Source organism: Salvelinus fontinalis, chromosome 27 (genome assembly GCF_029448725.1).
Source record: "Salvelinus fontinalis isolate EN_2023a chromosome 27, ASM2944872v1, whole genome shotgun sequence".
In the NCBI taxonomy this organism is placed as follows: domain Eukaryota; kingdom Metazoa; phylum Chordata; class Actinopteri; order Salmoniformes; family Salmonidae; genus Salvelinus; species Salvelinus fontinalis.
In genome coordinates, this window is record NC_074691.1 from 22,641,038 (window position 1) to 22,658,661 (window position 17,624).

Consider the following 17,624-nt stretch of genomic DNA (forward strand, 5'->3'; position numbering starts at 1 on the left):
CTCTGTGTTGATGTATAGGGTAGTCTGGTCCCAGATTTCCTTGTTGATGTATAGGGTAGTCTGGTCCCAGATCTCCTTGTTGATGTATATGGTAGTCTGGTCCCAGATCTCTATGTTGATGTATAGTGTAGTCTGGTCCCAGATCTCCTTGTTGATGTATAGTGTAGTCTGGTCCCAGATCTCCTTGTTGATGTATAGTGTAGTCTGGTCCCAGATCTCTGTGTTGATGTATAGTGTAGTCTGGTCCCAGATCTCTGTGTTGATGTATAGGGTAGTCTGGTCCCAGATCTCTGTGTTTATGTATAGTGTAGTTTGGTCCCAGATCTCTGTGTTGATGTATAGTGTAGTCTGGTCCCAGATCTCTGTGTTGATGTATAGGGTAGTCTGGTCCCAGATCTCTGTGTTGATGTATAGTGTAGTCTGGTCCCAGATCTCCTTGTTGATGTATAGTGTAGTCTGGTCCCAGATCTCCTTGTTGATGTATAGGGTAGTCTGGTCCCAGATCTCTGTGTTGATGTATAGTGTAGTCTGGTCCCAGATCTCCTTGTTGATGTATAGTGTAGTCTGGTCTCATATCTCCTTGTTGATGCATAGGGTAGTCTGGTCCCAGATCTCTGTGTTGATGTATAGTGTAGTCTGGTCCCATATCTCTGTGTTGATGTATAGGGTAGTCTGGTCCCAGATCTCTGTGTTGATGTATAGGGTAGTCTGGTCCCAGATCTCTATGTTGATGTATAGTGTAGTCTGGTCCCAGATCTCTATGTTGATGTATAGTGTAGTCTGGTCCCAGATCTCTGTGTTGATGTATGGTGTAGTCTGGTCCCAGGTCTTTGTGTTGATGTATAGTGTAGTCTGGTCCCAGATCTCTGTGTTGATGTATAGTGTAGTCTGGTCCCAGATCTCCTTGTTGCTGTATAGTGTAGTCTGGTCCCAGATCTCTGTGTTGATGTATAGTGTAGTCTGGTCCCAGATCTCTGTGTTGATGTATAGTGTAGTCTGGTCCCAGATCTCTGTGTTGATGTATAGGGTAGTCTGGTCCCAGATCTCTGTGTTGATGAATAGTGTAGTCTGGTCCCAGATCTCTATGTTGATGTATAGTGTAGTCTGGTCCCAGATCTCTGTGTTGATGTATAGTGTAGTCTGGTCCCATATCTCTGTGTTGATGTATAGTGTAGTCTGGTCCCAGATCTCTGTGTTGATGTATAGTGTAGTCTGGTCCCAGGTCTTTGTGTTGATGTATAGTGTAGTCTGGTCCCAGATCTCTGTGTTGATGTATAGGGTAGTCTGGTCCCAGATTTCCTTGTTGATGTATAGGGTAGTCTGGTCCCAGATCTCCTTGTTGATGTATATGGTAGTCTGGTCCCAGATCTCTATGTTGATGTATAGTGTAGTCTGGTCCCAGATCTCCTTGTTGATGTATAGTGTAGTCTGGTCCCAGATCTCTATGTTGATGTATAGTGTAGTCTGGTCCCGGATCTCCTTGTTGATGTATAGTGTAGTCTGGTCCCAGATCTCCTTGTTGATGTATAGTGTAGTCTGGTCCCAGATCTCTGTGTTGTTGTATAGTGTAGTCTGGTCCCAGATCTCTGTGTTGATGTATAAGGTAGTCTGGTCCCAGATCTCTGTGTTGATGTATAGTGTAGTCTGGTCCCAGATCTCTGTGTTGATGTATAGTGTAGTCTGGTCCCAGATCTCTGTGTTGATGTATAGGGTAGTCTGGTCCCAGATCTCTGTGTTGATGTATAGTGTAGTCTGGTCCCAGATCTCCTTGTTGATGTATAGTGTAGTCTGGTCCAAGATCTCCTTGTTGATGTATAGGGTAGTCTGGTCCCAGATCTCTGTGTTGATGTATAGTGTAGTCTGGTCCCAGATCTCTGTGTTGATGTATAGGGTAGTCTGGTCCCAGATCTCTGTGTTGATGTATAGGGTAGTCTGGTCCCAGATCTCTGTGTTGATGTATAGTGTAGTCTGGTCCCATATCTCTGTGTTGATGTATAGTGTAGTCTGGTCCCAGATCTCTGTGTTGATGTATAGTGTAGTCTGGTCCCAGGTCTTTGTGTTGATGTATAGTGTAGTCTGGTCCCAGATCTCTGTGTTGATGTATAGTGTAGTCTGGTCCCAGATCTCCTTGTTGCTGTATAGTGTAGTCTGGTCCCAGATCTCTGTGTTGATGTATAGTGTAGTCTGGTCCCAGATCTCTGTGTTGATGTATAGTGTAGTCTGGTCCCAGATCTCTGTGTTGATGTATAGGGTAGTCTGGTCCCAGATCTCTGTGTTGATGTATAGTGTAGTCTGGTCCCAGATCTCTATGTTGATGTATAGTGTAGTCTGGTCCCAGATCTCTATGTTGATGTATAGTGTAGTCTGGTCCCAGATCTCCTTGTTGATGTATAGTGTAGTCTGGTCCCAGATCTCTGTGTTGATGTATAGTGTAGTCTGGTCGCAGATCTCTGTGTTGATGTATAGTGTAGTCTGGTCCCAGATCTCTGTGTTGATGTATAGTGTAGTCTGGTCCCAGATCTCCTTGTTGATGTATAGGGTAGTCTGGTCCCAGATCTCCTTGTTGATGTATAGGGTAGTCTGGTCCCAGATCTCTATGTTGATGTATAGTGTAGTCTGGTCCCGGATCTCCTTGTTGATGTATAGTGTAGTCTGGTCCCAGATCTCCTTGTTGATGTATAGTGTAGTCTGGTCCCAGATCTCTGTGTTGATGTATAGTGTAGTCTGGTCCCAGATCTCTGTGTTGATGTATAGGGTAGTCTGGTCCCAGATCTCTGTGTTGATGTATAGTGTAGTCTGGTCCCAGATCTCTGTGTTGATGTATAGGGTAGTCTGGTCCCAGATCTCTGTGTTGATGTATAGTGTAGTCTGGTCCCAGATCTCCTTGTTGATGTATAGTGTAGTCTGGTCCCAGATCTCCTTGTTGATGTATAGGGTAGTCTGGCCCCAGATCTCTGTGTTGATGTATAGTGTAGTCTGGTCCCATATCTCTGTGTTAATGTATAGGGTATCTGGTCCCAGATCTCTGTGTTGATGTATAGGGTAGTCTGGTCCCAGATCTCTGTGTTGATGTATAGTGTAGTCTGGTCCCAGATCTCTATGTTGATGTATAGTGTAGTCTGGTCCCAGATCTCTGTGTTGATGTATAGTGTAGTCTGGTCCCAGATCTCTGTGTTGATGTATAGTGTAGTCTGGTCCCAGATCTCTGTGTTGATGTATAGGGTAGTCTGGTCCCAGATCTCTGTGTTGATGTATAGTGTAGTCTGGTCCCAGATCTCCTTGTTGATGTATAGTGTAGTCTGGTCCAAGATCTCCTTGTTGATGTATAGGGTAGTCTGGTCCCAGATCTCTGTGTTGATGTATAGTGTAGTCTGGTCCCATATCTCTGTGTTGATGTATAGGGTAGTCTGGTCCCAGATCTCTGTGTTGATGTATAGGGTAGTCTGGTCCCAGATCTCTGTGTTGATGTATAGTGTAGTCTGGTCCCAGATCTCTGTGTTGATGTATAGTGTAGTCTGGTCCCAGATCTCTGTGTTGATGTATAGGGTAGTCTGGTCCCAGATCTCTGTGTTGATGTATAGTGTAGTCTGGTCCCAGATCTCTGTGTTGATGTATAGTGTAGTCTGGTCCCAGATCTCTGTGTTGATGTATAGTGTAGTCTGGTCCCAGATCTCCTTGTTGATGTATAGTGTAGTCTGGTCCCAGATCTCTGATTTGATGTATAGTGTAGTCTGGTCCCAGATCTCTATGTTGATGTATAGTGTAGTCTGGTCCCAGATCTCTGTGTTAATGTATAGGGTAGTCTGGTCCCAGATCTCTGTGTTGATGTATAGTGTAGTCTGGTCCCAGATCTCCTTGTTGATGTATAGTGTAGTCTGGTCCCAGATCTCCTTGTTGATGTATAGGGTAGTCTGGTCCCAGATCTCTGTGTTGATGTATAGTGTAGTCTGGTCCCAGATCTCCTTGTTGATGTATAGTGTAGTCTGGTCTCATATCTCCTTGTTGATGCATAGGGTAGTCTGGTCCCAGATCTCTGTGTTGATGTATAGTGTAGTCTGGTCCCATATCTCTGTGTTGATGTATAGGGTAGTCTGGTCCCAGATCTCTGTGTTGATGTATAGGGTAGTCTGGTCCCAGATCTCTATGTTGATGTATAGTGTAGTCTGGTCCCAGATCTCTATGTTGATGTATAGTGTAGTCTGGTCCCAGATCTCTGTGTTGATGTATGGTGTAGTCTGGTCCCAGGTCTTTGTGTTGATGTATAGTGTAGTCTGGTCCCAGATCTCTGTGTTGATGTATAGTGTAGTCTGGTCCCAGATCTCCTTGTTGCTGTATAGTGTAGTCTGGTCCCAGATCTCTGTGTTGATGTATAGTGTAGTCTGGTCCCAGATCTCTGTGTTGATGTATAGTGTAGTCTGGGCCCAGATCTCTGTGTTGATGTATAGGGTAGTCTGGTCCCAGATCTCTGTGTTGATGTATAGTGTAGTCTGGTCCCAGATCTCTATGTTGATGTATAGTGTAGTCTGGTCCCAGATCTCTGTGTTGATGTATAGTGTAGTCTGGTCCCATATCTCTGTGTTGATGTATAGTGTAGTCTGGTCCCAGATCTCTGTGTTGATGTATAGTGTAGTCTGGTCCCAGGTCTTTGTGTTGATGTATAGTGTAGTCTGGTCCCAGATCTCTGTGTTGATGTATAGGGTAGTCTGGTCCCAGATTTCCTTGTTGATGTATAGTGTAGTCTGGTCCCAGATCTCCTTGTTGATGTATATGGTAGTCTGGTCCCAGATCTCTATGTTGATGTATAGTGTAGTCTGGTCCCAGATCTCCTTGTTGATGTATAGTGTAGTCTGGTCCCAGATCTCCTTGTTGATGTATAGTGTAGTCTGGTCCCAGATCTCTGTGTTGATGTATAGTGTAGTCTGGTCCCAGATCTCTGTGTTGATGTATAGGGTAGTCTGGTCCCAGATCTCTGTGTTTATGTATAGTGTAGTTTGGTCCCAGATCTCTGTGTTGATGTATAGTGTAGTCTGGTCCCAGATCTCTGTGTTGATGTATAGGGTAGTCTGGTCCCAGATCTCTGTGTTGATGTATAGTGTAGTCTGGTCCCAGATCTCCTTGTTGATGTATAGTGTAGTCTGGTCCCAGATCTCCTTGTTGATGTATAGGGTAGTCTGGTCCCAGATCTCTGTGTTGATGTATAGTGTAGTCTGGTCCCAGATCTCCTTGTTGATGTATAGTGTAGTCTGGTCTCATATCTCCTTGTTGATGCATAGGGTAGTCTGGTCCCAGATCTCTGTGTTGATGTATAGTGTAGTCTGGTCCCATATCTCTGTGTTGATGTATAGGGTAGTCTGGTCCCAGATATCTGTGTTGATGTATAGGGTAGTCTGGTCCCAGATCTCTATGTTGATGTATAGTGTAGTCTGGTCCCAGATCTCTATGTTGATGTATAGTGTAGTCTGGTCCCAGATCTCTGTGTTGATGTATGGTGTAGTCTGGTCCCAGGTCTTTGTGTTGATGTATAGTGTAGTCTGGTCCCAGATCTCTGTGTTGATGTATAGTGTAGTCTGGTCCCAGGTCTTTGTGTTGATGTATAGTGTAGTCTGGTCCCAGATCTCTGTGTTGATGTATAGTGTAGTCTGGTCCCAGATCTCCTTGTTGCTGTATAGTGTAGTCTGGTCCCAGATCTCTGTGTTGATGTATAGTGTAGTCTGGTCCCAGATCTCTGTGTTGATGTATAGGGTAGTCTGGTCCCAGATCTCTATGTTGATGTATAGTGTAGTCTGGTCCCAGATCTCTATGTTGATGTATAGTGTAGTCTGGTCCCAGATCTCCTTGTTGATGTATAGTGTAGTCTGGTCCCAGATCTCCTTGTTGATGTATAGTGTAGTCTGGTCCCAGATCTCTGTGTTGTTGTATAGTGTAGTCTGGTCCCAGATCTCTGTGTTGATGTATAGTGTAGTCTGGTCCCAGATCTCTGTGTTGATGTATAGGGTAGTCTGGTCCCAGATCTCTGTGTTGATGTATAGTGTAGTCTGGTCCCAGATCTCCTTGTTGATGTATAGTGTAGTCTGGTCCCAGATCTCCTTGTTGATGTATAGGGTAGTCTGGTCCCAGATCTCTGTGTTGATGTATAGTGTAGTCTGGTCCCATATCTCTGTGTTGATGTATAGGGTAGTCTGGTCCCAGATCTCTGTGTTGATGTATAGGGTAGTCTGGTCCCAGATCTCTGTGTTGATGTATAGTGTAGTCTGGTCCCATATCTCTGTGTTGATGTATAGTGTAGTCTGGTCCCAGATCTCTGTGTTGATGTATAGTGTAGTCTGGTCCCAGGTCTTTGTGTTGATGTATAGTGTAGTCTGGTCCCAGATCTCTGTGTTGATGTATAGTGTAGTCTGGTCCCAGATCTCCTTGTTGCTGTATAGTGTAGTCTGGTCCCAGATCTCTGTGTTGATGTATAGTGTAGTCTGGTCCCAGATCTCTGTGTTGATGTATAGTGTAGTCTGGTCCCAGATCTCTGTGTTGATGTATAGGGTAGTCTGGTCCCAGATCTCTGTGTTGATGTATAGTGTAGTCTGGTCCCAGATCTCTGTGTTGATGTATAGTGTAGTCTGGTCCCAGATCTCTATGTTGATGTATAGTGTAGTCTGGTCCAGATCTCCTTGTTGATGTATAGTGTAGTCTGGTCCCAGATCTCTGTGTTGATGTATAGTGTAGTCTGGTCGCAGATCTCTGTGTTGATGTATAGTGTAGTCTGGTCCCAGATCTCTGTGTTGATGTATAGTGTAGTCTGGTCCCAGATCTCCTTGTTGATGTATAGGGTAGTCTGGTCCCAGATCTCCTTGTTGATGTATAGGGTAGTCTGGTCCCAGATCTCTATGTTGATGTATAGTGTAGTCTGGTCCCAGATCTCCTTGTTGATGTATAGTGTAGTCTGGTCCCAGATCTCCTTGTTGATGTATAGTGTAGTCTGGTCCCAGATCTCTGTGTTGATGTATAGGGTAGTCTGGTCCCAGATCTCTGTGTTTATGTATAGTGTAGTTTGGTCCCAGATCTCTGTGTTGATGTATAGTGTAGTCTGGTCCCAGATCTCTGTGTTGATGTATAGGGTAGTCTGGTCCCAGATCTCTGTGTTGATGTATAGTGTAGTCTGGTCCCAGATCTCTTTGTTGATGTATAGTGTAGTCTGGTCCCAGATCTCCTTGTTGATGTATAGGGTAGTCTGGTCCCAGATCTCTGTGTTGATGTATAGTGTAGTCTGGTCCCAGATCTCCTTGTTGATGTATAGTGTAGTCTGGTCTCATATCTCCTTGTTGATGCATAGGGTAGTCTGGTCCCAGATCTCTGTGTTGATGTATAGTGTAGTCAGGTCCCATATCTCTGTGTTGATGTATAGGGTAGTCTGGTCCCAGATATCTGTGTTGATGTATAGGGTAGTCTGGTCCCAGATCTCTATGTTGATGTATAGTGTAGTCTGGTCCCAGATCTCTATGTTGATGTATAGTGTAGTCTGGTCCCAGATCTCTGTGTTGATGTATGGTGTAGTCTGGTCCCAGGTCTTTGTGTTGATGTATAGTGTAGTCTGGTCCCAGATATCTGTGTTGATGTATAGTGTAGTCTGGTCCCAGGTCTTTGTGTTGATGTATAGTGTAGTCTGGTCCCAGATCTCTGTGTAGATGTATAGTGTAGTCTGGTCCCAGATCTCCTTGTTGCTGTATAGTGTAGTCTGGTCCCAGATCTCTGTGTTGATGTATAGTGTAGTCTGGTCCCAGATCTCTGTGTTGATGTATAGGGTAGTCTGGTCCCAGATCTCTGTGTTGATGTATAGTGTAGTCTGGTCCCAGATCTCTATGTTGATGTATAGTGTAGTCTGGTCCCAGATCTCTGTGTTGATGTATAGTGTAGTCTGGTCCCATATCTCTGTGTTGATGTATAGTGTAGTCTGGTCCCAGATCTCTGTGTTGATGTATAGTGTAGTCTGGTCCCAGGTCTTTGTGTTGATGTATAGTGTAGTCTGGTCCCAGATCTCTGTGTTGATGTATAGTGTAGTCTGGTCCCAGATCTCCTTGTTGCTGTATAGTGTAGTCTGGTCCCAGATCTCTGTGTTGATGTATAGTGTAGTCTGGTCCCAGATCTCTGTCTTGATGTATAGTGTAGTCTGGTCCCAGATCTCTGTGTTGATGTATAGGGTAGTCTGGTCCCAGATCTCTGTGTTGATGTATAGTGTAGTCTGGTCCCAGATCTCTATGTTGATGTATAGTGTAGTCTGGTCCCAGATCTCTATGTTGATGTATAGTGTAGTCTGGTCCCAGATCTCTATGTTGATGTATAGTGTAGTCTGGTCCCGGATCTTCTTGTTGATGTATAGTGTAGTCTGGTCCCAGATCTCCTTGTTGATGTATAGTGTAGTCTGGTCCCAGATCTCTGTGTTGTTGTATAGTGTAGTCTGGTCCCAGATCTCTGTGTTGATGTATAGAGTAGTCTGGTCCCAGATCTCTGTGTTGATGTATAGTGTAGTCTGGTCCCAGATCTCTGTGTTGATGTATAGTGTAGTCTGGTTCCAGATCTCTGTGTTGATGTATAGGGTAGTCTGGTCCCAGATCTCTGTGTTGATGTATAGTGTAGTCTGGTCCCAGATCTCCTTGTTGATGTATAGTGTAGTCTGGTCCCAGATCTCCTTGTTGATGTATAGGGTAGTCTGGTCCCAGATCTCTGTGTTGATGTATAGTGTAGTCTGGTCCCATATCTCTGTGTTGATGTATAGGGTAGTCTGGTCCCAGATCTCTGTGTTGATGTATAGGGTAGTCTGGTCCCAGATCTCTGTGTTGATGCATAGTGTAGTCTGGTCCCATATCTCTGTGTTGATGTATAGTGTAGTCTGGTCCCAGATCTCTGTGTTGATGTATAGTGTAGTCTGGTCCCAGGTCTTTGTGTTGATGTATAGTGTAGTCTGGTCCCAGATCTCTGTGTTGATGTATAGTGTAGTCTGGTCCCAGATCTCCTTGTTGCTGTATAGTGTAGTCTGGTCCCAGATCTCTGTGTTGATGTATAGTGTAGTCTGGTCCCAGATCTCTGTGTTGATGTATAGTGTAGTCTGGTCCCAGATCTCTGTGTTGATGTATAGGGTAGTCTGGTCCCAGATCTCTGTGTTGATGTATAGTGTAGTCTGGTCCCAGATCTCTATGTTGATGTATAGTGTAGTCTGGTCCCAGATCTCTGTGTTGTGGTATAGTGTAGTCTGGTCCCAGATCTCCTTGTTGATGTATAGTGTAGTCTGGTCCCAGATCTCTGTGTTGATGTATAGTGTAGTCTGGTCGCAGATCTCTGTGTTGATGTATAGTGTAGTCTGGTCCCAGATCTCTGTGTTGATGTATAGTGTAGTCTGGTCCCAGATCTCCTTGTTGATGTATAGGGTAGTCTGGTCCCAGATCTCCTTGTTGATGTATAGTGTAGTCTGGTCCCAGATCTCCTTGTTGATGTATAGGGTAGTCTGGTCCCAGATCTCTGTGTTGATGTATAGTGTAGTCTGGTCCCATATCTCTGTGTTGATGTATAGGGTAGTCTGGTCCCAGATCTCTGTGTTGATGTATAGGGTAGTCTGGTCCCAGATCTCTGTGTTGATGTATAGTGTAGTCTGGTCCCATATCTCTGTGTTGATGTATAGTGTAGTCTGGTCCCAGATCTCTGTGTTGATGTATAGTGTAGTCTGGTCCCAGGTCTTTGTGTTGATGTATAGTGTAGTCTGGTCCCAGATCTCTGTGTTGATGTATAGTGTAGTCTGGTCCCAGATCTCCTTGTTGCTGTATAGTGTAGTCTGGTCCCAGATCTCTGTGTTGATGTATAGTGTAGTCTGGTCCCAGATCTCTGTGTTGATGTATAGTGTAGTCTGGTCCCAGATCTCTGTGTTGATGTATAGGGTAGTCTGGTCCCAGATCTCTGTGTGGATGTATAGTGTAGTCTGGTCCCAGATCTCTATGTTGATGTATAGTGTAGTCTGGTCCCAGATCTCTATGTTGATGTATAGGGTAGTCTGGTCCCAGATCTCCTTGTTGATGTATAGGGTAGTCTGGTCCCAGATCTCTATGTTGATGTATAGTGTAGTCTGGTCCCGGATCTCCTTGTTGATGTATAGTGTTGTCTGGTCCCAGATCTCCTTGTTGATGTATAGTGTAGTCTGGTCCCAGATCTCTGTGTTGATGTATAGTGTAGTCTGGTCCCAGATCTCTGTGTTGATGAATAGGGTAGTCTGGTCCCAGATCTCTGTGTTGATGTATAGTGTAGTCTGGTCCCAGATCTCTGTGTTGATGTATAGGGTAGTCTGGTCCCAGATCTCTGTGTTGATGTATAGTGTAGTCTGGTCCCAGATCTCCTTGTTGATGTATAGTGTAGTCTGGTCCCAGATCTCCTTGTTGATGTATAGGGTAGTCTGGTCCCAGATCTCTGTGTTGATGTATAGTGTAGTCTGGTCCCATATCTCTGTGTTGATGTATAGTGTAGTCTGGTCCCAGATCTCTGTGTTGATGTATAGGGTAGTCTGGTCCCAGATCTCTGTGTTGATGTATAGTGTAGTCTGGTCCCAGATCTCTATGTTGATGTATAGTGTAGTCTGGTCCCAGATCTCTGTGTTGATGTATAGTGTAGTCTGGTCCCAGATCTCTGTGTTGATGTATAGTGTAGTCTGGTCCCAGATCTCTGTGTTGATGTATAGTGTAGTCTGGTCCCAGATCTCCTTGTTGATGTATAGTGTAGTCTGGTCCCAGATCTCCTTGTTGATGTATAGTGTAGTCTGGTCCCAGATCTCTGATTTGATGTATAGTGTAGTCTGGTCCCAGATCTCTATGTTGATGTATAGTGTAGTCTGGTCCCAGATATCTGTGTTGATGTATAGGGTAGTCTGGTCCCAGATCTCTGTGTTTATGTATAGTGTAGTCTGGTCCCAGATCTCTATGTTGATGTATAGTGTAGTCTGGTCCCAGATCTCTATGTTGATGTATAGTGTAGTCTGGTCCCAGATCTCCTTGTTGATGTATAGTGTAGTCTGGTCCCAGATCTCCTTGTTGATGTATAGTGTAGTCTGGTCCCAGATCTCTGTGTTGATGTATAGTGTAGTCTGGTCCCAGATCTCTGTGTTGATGTATAGTGTAGTTTGGTCCAAGATCTCTATGTTGATGTATAGTGTAGTCTGGTCCCAGATCTCTATGTTGATGTATAGTGTAGTCTGGTCCAAGATCTCCTTGTTGATGTATAGTGTAGTCTGGTCCCAGATCTCTGTGTTGATGTATAGTATAGCCTGGGCCCTTGATCTCTATGTTGATGTATAGTATAGCCTGGGCCCTTGCGCTCTGTGTTGATGTATAGTATAGCCTGGGCCCTTGATCTATGTGTTGATGTATAGTGTAGCCTGGGCCCTTGATCTCTGTATTGATGTATAGTATAGCCTGGGCCCTTGATCTCTGTATTGATGTATAGTATAGCCTGGGCCCTTGATCTCTGTGTTGATGTATAGTGTAGCCTGGGCCCTTGATCTCTGTATTGATGTATAGTATAGCCTGGGCCCTTGATCTATGTGTTGATGTATAGTGTGGTCTGGTCCCACATCTCTGTGTTGATGTATAGTGTAGTCTGGTCCCAGATCTTTGTGTTGATGTATAGTGTAGTCTGGTCCCAGATCTCTATGTTGATGTATAGGGTAGTCTGGTCCCAGGTCTTTGTGTTGATGTATAGTGTAGTCTGGTCCCAGATCTCCTTGTTGATGTATAGGGTAGTCTGGTTCCAGATCTCTGTGTTGATGTATAGTGTAGTCTGGTCCCAGATCTTGTGTTGATGTATAGGGTAGTCTGGTCCCAGATCTTTGTGTTGATGTATAGTGTAGTCTGGTCCCAGATCTCTGTGTTGATGTATAGTGTAGTCTGGTCCCAGATCTTGTGTTGATGTATAGGGTAGTCTGGTCCCAGATCTTTGTGTTGATGTATAGTGTAGTCTGGTCCCAGATCTCTATGTTGATGTATAGGGTAGTCTGGTCCCAGGTCTTTGTGTTGATGTATAGTGTAGTCTGGTCCCAGATCTCCTTGTTGATGTATAGTGTAGTCTGGTCCCAGATCTCTGTGTTGATGTATAGTGTAGTCTGGTTCCAGATCTCTGTGTTGATGTATAGTGTAGTCTGGTCCCAGATCTCTGTGTTGATGTATAGTGTAGTCTGGTCCCAGATCTCTGTGTTGGTGTATAGTGTAGTCTGGTCCCAGATCGCTGTGTTGATGTATAGTGTAGTCTGATCCCAGATCTCTGTGTTGATGTATAGTGTAGTCTGGTCCCAGATCTCTGTGTTGATGTATAGTGTAGTCTGGTCCCAGATCTCTGTGTTGATGTATAGTGTAGTCTGGTCCCAGATCTCCTTGTTGATGTATAGTGTAGTCTGGTCCCAGATCTCTGTGTTGATGTATAGTGTAGGCTGGTCCCAGATCTCCTTGTTGATGTATAGGGTAGTCTGGTCCCAGATCTCTATGTTGATGTATAGTGTAGTCTGGTCCCGGATCTCCTTGTTGATGTATAGTGTAGTCTGGTCCCAGATCTCCTTGTTGATGTATAGTGTAGTCTGGTCCCAGATCTCTGTGTTGATGTATAGTGTAGTCTGGTCCCAGATCTCTGTGTTGATGTATAGGGTAGTCTGGTCCCAGATCTCTGTGTTGATGTATAGTGTAGTCTGGTCCCAGATCTCTGTGTTGATGTATAGGGTAGTCTGGTCCCAGATCTCTGTGTTGATGTATAGTGTAGTCTGGTCCCAGATCTCCTTGTTGATGTATAGTGTAGTCTGGTCCCAGATCTCCTTGTTGATGTATAGGGTAGTCTGGCCCCAGATCTCTGTGTTGATGTATAGTGTAGTCTGGTCCCATATCTCTGTGTTAATGTATAGGGTATCTGGTCCCAGATCTCTGTGTTGATGTATAGGGTAGTCTGGTCCCAGATCTCTGTGTTGATGTATAGTGTAGTCTGGTCCCAGATCTCTATGTTGATGTATAGTGTAGTCTGGTCCCAGATCTCTGTGTTGATGTATAGTGTAGTCTGGTCCCAGATCTCTGTGTTGATGTATAGTGTAGTCTGGTCCCAGATCTCTGTGTTGATGTATAGTGTAGTCTGGTCCCAGATCTCTGTGTTGATGTATAGTGTAGTCTGGTCCCAGATCTCCTTGTTGATGTATAGTGTAGTCTGGTCCCAGATCTCTGATTTGATGTATAGTGTAGTCTGGTCCCAGATCTCTATGTTGATGTATAGTGTAGTCTGGTCCCAGATCTCTGTGTTGATGTATAGGGTAGTCTGGTCCCAGATCTCTGTGTTGATGTATAGTGTAGTCTGGTCCCAGATCTCCTTGTTGATGTATAGTGTAGTCTGGTCCCAGATCTCCTTGTTGATGTATAGGGTAGTCTGGTCCCAGATCTCTGTGTTGATGTATAGTGTAGTCTGGTCCCAGATCTCCTTGTTGATGTATAGTGTAGTCTGGTCTCATATCTCCTTGTTGATGCATAGGGTAGTCTGGTCCCAGATCTCTGTGTTGATGTATAGTGTAGTCTGGTCCCATATCTCTGTGTTGATGTATAGGGTAGTCTGGTCCCAGATCTCTGTGTTGATGTATAGGGTAGTCTGGTCCCAGATCTCTATGTTGATGTATAGTGTAGTCTGGTCCCAGATCTCTATGTTGATGTATAGTGTAGTCTGGTCCCAGATCTCTGTGTTGATGTATGGTGTAGTCTGGTCCCAGGTCTTTGTGTTGATGTATAGTGTAGTCTGGTCCCAGATCTCTGTGTTGATGTATAGTGTAGTCTGGTCCCAGATCTCCTTGTTGCTGTATAGTGTAGTCTGGTCCCAGATCTCTGTGTTGATGTATAGTGTAGTCTGGTCCCAGATCTCTGTGTTGATGTATAGTGTAGTCTGGGCCCAGATCTCTGTGTTGATGTATAGGGTAGTCTGGTCCCAGATCTCTGTGTTGATGTATAGTGTAGTCTGGTCCCAGATCTCTATGTTGATGTATAGTGTAGTCTGGTCCCAGATCTCTGTGTTGATGTATAGTGTAGTCTGGTCCCATATCTCTGTGTTGATGTATAGTGTAGTCTGGTCCCAGATCTCTGTGTTGATGTATAGTGTAGTCTGGTCCCAGGTCTTTGTGTTGATGTATAGTGTAGTCTGGTCCCAGATCTCTGTGTTGATGTATAGGGTAGTCTGGTCCCAGATTTCCTTGTTGATGTATAGTGTAGTCTGGTCCCAGATCTCCTTGTTGATGTATATGGTAGTCTGGTCCCAGATCTCTATGTTGATGTATAGTGTAGTCTGGTCCCAGATCTCCTTGTTGATGTATAGTGTAGTCTGGTCCCAGATCTCCTTGTTGATGTATAGTGTAGTCTGGTCCCAGATCTCTGTGTTGATGTATAGTGTAGTCTGGTCCCAGATCTCTGTGTTGATGTATAGGGTAGTCTGGTCCCAGATCTCTGTGTTTATGTATAGTGTAGTTTGGTCCCAGATCTCTGTGTTGATGTATAGTGTAGTCTGGTCCCAGATCTCTGTGTTGATGTATAGGGTAGTCTGGTCCCAGATCTCTGTGTTGATGTATAGTGTAGTCTGGTCCCAGATCTCCTTGTTGATGTATAGTGTAGTCTGGTCCCAGATCTCCTTGTTGATGTATAGGGTAGTCTGGTCCCAGATCTCTGTGTTGATGTATAGTGTAGTCTGGTCCCAGATCTCCTTGTTGATGTATAGTGTAGTCTGGTCTCATATCTCCTTGTTGATGCATAGGGTAGTCTGGTCCCAGATCTCTGTGTTGATGTATAGTGTAGTATGGTCCCATATCTCTGTGTTGATGTATAGGGTAGTCTGGTCCCAGATATCTGTGTTGATGTATAGGGTAGTCTGGTCCCAGATCTCTATGTTGATGTATAGTGTAGTCTGGTCCCAGATCTCTATGTTGATGTATAGTGTAGTCTGGTCCCAGATCTCTGTGTTGATGTATGGTGTAGTCTGGTCCCAGGTCTTTGTGTTGATGTATAGTGTAGTCTGGTCCCAGATCTCTGTGTTGATGTATAGTGTAGTCTGGTCCCAGGTCTTTGTGTTGATGTATAGTGTAGTCTGGTCCCAGATCTCTGTGTTGATGTATAGTGTAGTCTGGTCCCAGATCTCCTTGTTGCTGTATAGTGTAGTCTGGTCCCAGATCTCTGTGTTGATGTATAGTGTAGTCTGGTCCCAGATCTCTGTGTTGATGTATAGGGTAGTCTGGTCCCAGATCTCTATGTTGATGTATAGTGTAGTCTGGTCCCAGATCTCTATGTTGATGTATAGTGTAGTCTGGTCCCAGATCTCCTTGTTGATGTATAGTGTAGTCTGGTCCCAGATCTCCTTGTTGATGTATAGTGTAGTCTGGTCCCAGATCTCTGTGTTGTTGTATAGTGTAGTCTGGTCCCAGATCTCTGTGTTGATGTATAGTGTAGTCTGGTCCCAGATCTCTGTGTTGATGTATAGGGTAGTCTGGTCCCAGATCTCTGTGTTGATGTATAGTGTAGTCTGGTCCCAGATCTCCTTGTTGATGTATAGTGTAGTCTGGTCCCAGATCTCCTTGTTGATGTATAGGGTAGTCTGGTCCCAGATCTCTGTGTTGATGTATAGTGTAGTCTGGTCCCATATCTCTGTGTTGATGTATAGGGTAGTCTGGTCCCAGATCTCTGTGTTGATGTATAGGGTAGTCTGGTCCCAGATCTCTGTGTTGATGTATAGTGTAGTCTGGTCCCATATCTCTGTGTTGATGTATAGTGTAGTCTGGTCCCAGATCTCTGTGTTGATGTATAGTGTAGTCTGGTCCCAGGTCTTTGTGTTGATGTATAGTGTAGTCTGGTCCCAGATCTCTGTGTTGATGTATAGTGTAGTCTGGTCCCAGATCTCCTTGTTGCTGTATAGTGTAGTCTGGTCCCAGATCTCTGTGTTGATGTATAGTGTAGTCTGGTCCCAGATCTCTGTGTTGATGTATAGTGTAGTCTGGTCCCAGATCTCTGTGTTGATGTATAGGGTAGTCTGGTCCCAGATCTCTGTGTTGATGTATAGTGTAGTCTGGTCCCAGATCTCTGTGTTGATGTATAGTGTAGTCTGGTCCCAGATCTCTATGTTGATGTATAGTGTAGTCTGGTCCAGATCTCCTTGTTGATGTATAGTGTAGTCTGGTCCCAGATCTCTGTGTTGATGTATAGTGTAGTCTGGTCGCAGATCTCTGTGTTGATGTATAGTGTAGTCTGGTCCCAGATCTCTGTGTTGATGTATAGTGTAGTCTGGTCCCAGATCTCCTTGTTGATGTATAGGGTAGTCTGGTCCCAGATCTCCTTGTTGATGTATAGGGTAGTCTGGTCCCAGATCTCTATGTTGATGTATAGTGTAGTCTGGTCCCAGATCTCCTTGTTGATGTATAGTGTAGTCTGGTCCCAGATCTCCTTGTTGATGTATAGTGTAGTCTGGTCCCAGATCTCTGTGTTGATGTATAGGGTAGTCTGGTCCCAGATCTCTGTGTTTATGTATAGTGTAGTTTGGTCCCAGATCTCTGTGTTGATGTATAGTGTAGTCTGGTCCCAGATCTCTGTGTTGATGTATAGGGTAGTCTGGTCCCAGATCTCTGTGTTGATGTATAGTGTAGTCTGGTCCCAGATCTCCTTGTTGATGTATAGTGTAGTCTGGTCCCAGATCTCCTTGTTGATGTATAGGGTAGTCTGGTCCCAGATCTCTGTGTTGATGTATAGTGTAGTCTGGTCCCAGATCTCCTTGTTGATGTATAGTGTAGTCTGGTCTCATATCTCCTTGTTGATGCATAGGGTAGTCTGGTCCCAGATCTCTGTGTTGATGTATAGTGTAGTCTGGTCCCATATCTCTGTGTTGATGTATAGGGTAGTCTGGTCCCAGATATCTGTGTTGATGTATAGGGTAGTCTGGTCCCAGATCTCTATGTTGATGTATAGTGTAGTCTGGTCCCAGATCTCTATGTTGATGTATAGTGTAGTCTGGTCCCAGATCTCTGTGTTGATGTATGGTGTAGTCTGGTCCCAGGTCTTTGTGTTGATGTATAGTGTAGTCTGGTCCCAGATCTCTGTGTTGATGTATAGTGTAGTCTGGTCCCAGGTCTTTGTGTTGATGTATAGTGTAGTCTGGTCCCAGATCTCTGTGTTGATGTATAGTGTAGTCTGGTCCCAGATCTCCTTGTTGCTGTATAGTGTAGTCTGGTCCCAGATCTCTGTGTTGATGTATAGTGTAGTCTGGTCCCAGATCTCTGTGTTGATGTATAGGGTAGTCTGGTCCCAGATCTCTGTGTTGATGTATAGTGTAGTCTGGTCCCAGATCTCTATGTTGATGTATAGTGTAGTCTGGTCCCAGATCTCTGTGTTGATGTATAGTGTAGTCTGGTCCCATATCTCTGTGTTGATGTATAGTGTAGTCTGGTCCCAGATCTCTGTGTTGATGTATAGTGTAGTCTGGTCCCAGGTCTTTGTGTTGATGTATAGTGTAGTCTGGTCCCAGATCTCTGTGTTGATGTATAGTGTAGTCTGGTCCCAGATCTCCTTGTTGCTGTATAGTGTAGTCTGGTCCCAGATCTCTGTGTTGATGTATAG

General features: G+C 44.6%; 1 protein-coding gene across 1 annotated transcript in view; it reads left to right on the plus strand.

Moving 5' to 3' along the window:
* LOC129825303 (probable methyltransferase-like protein 24) overlaps nt 1-17,624 on the plus strand; it is a 158,842-nt gene that overhangs the window by 43,871 nt on the left and 97,347 nt on the right. The window lies entirely within an intron of this gene.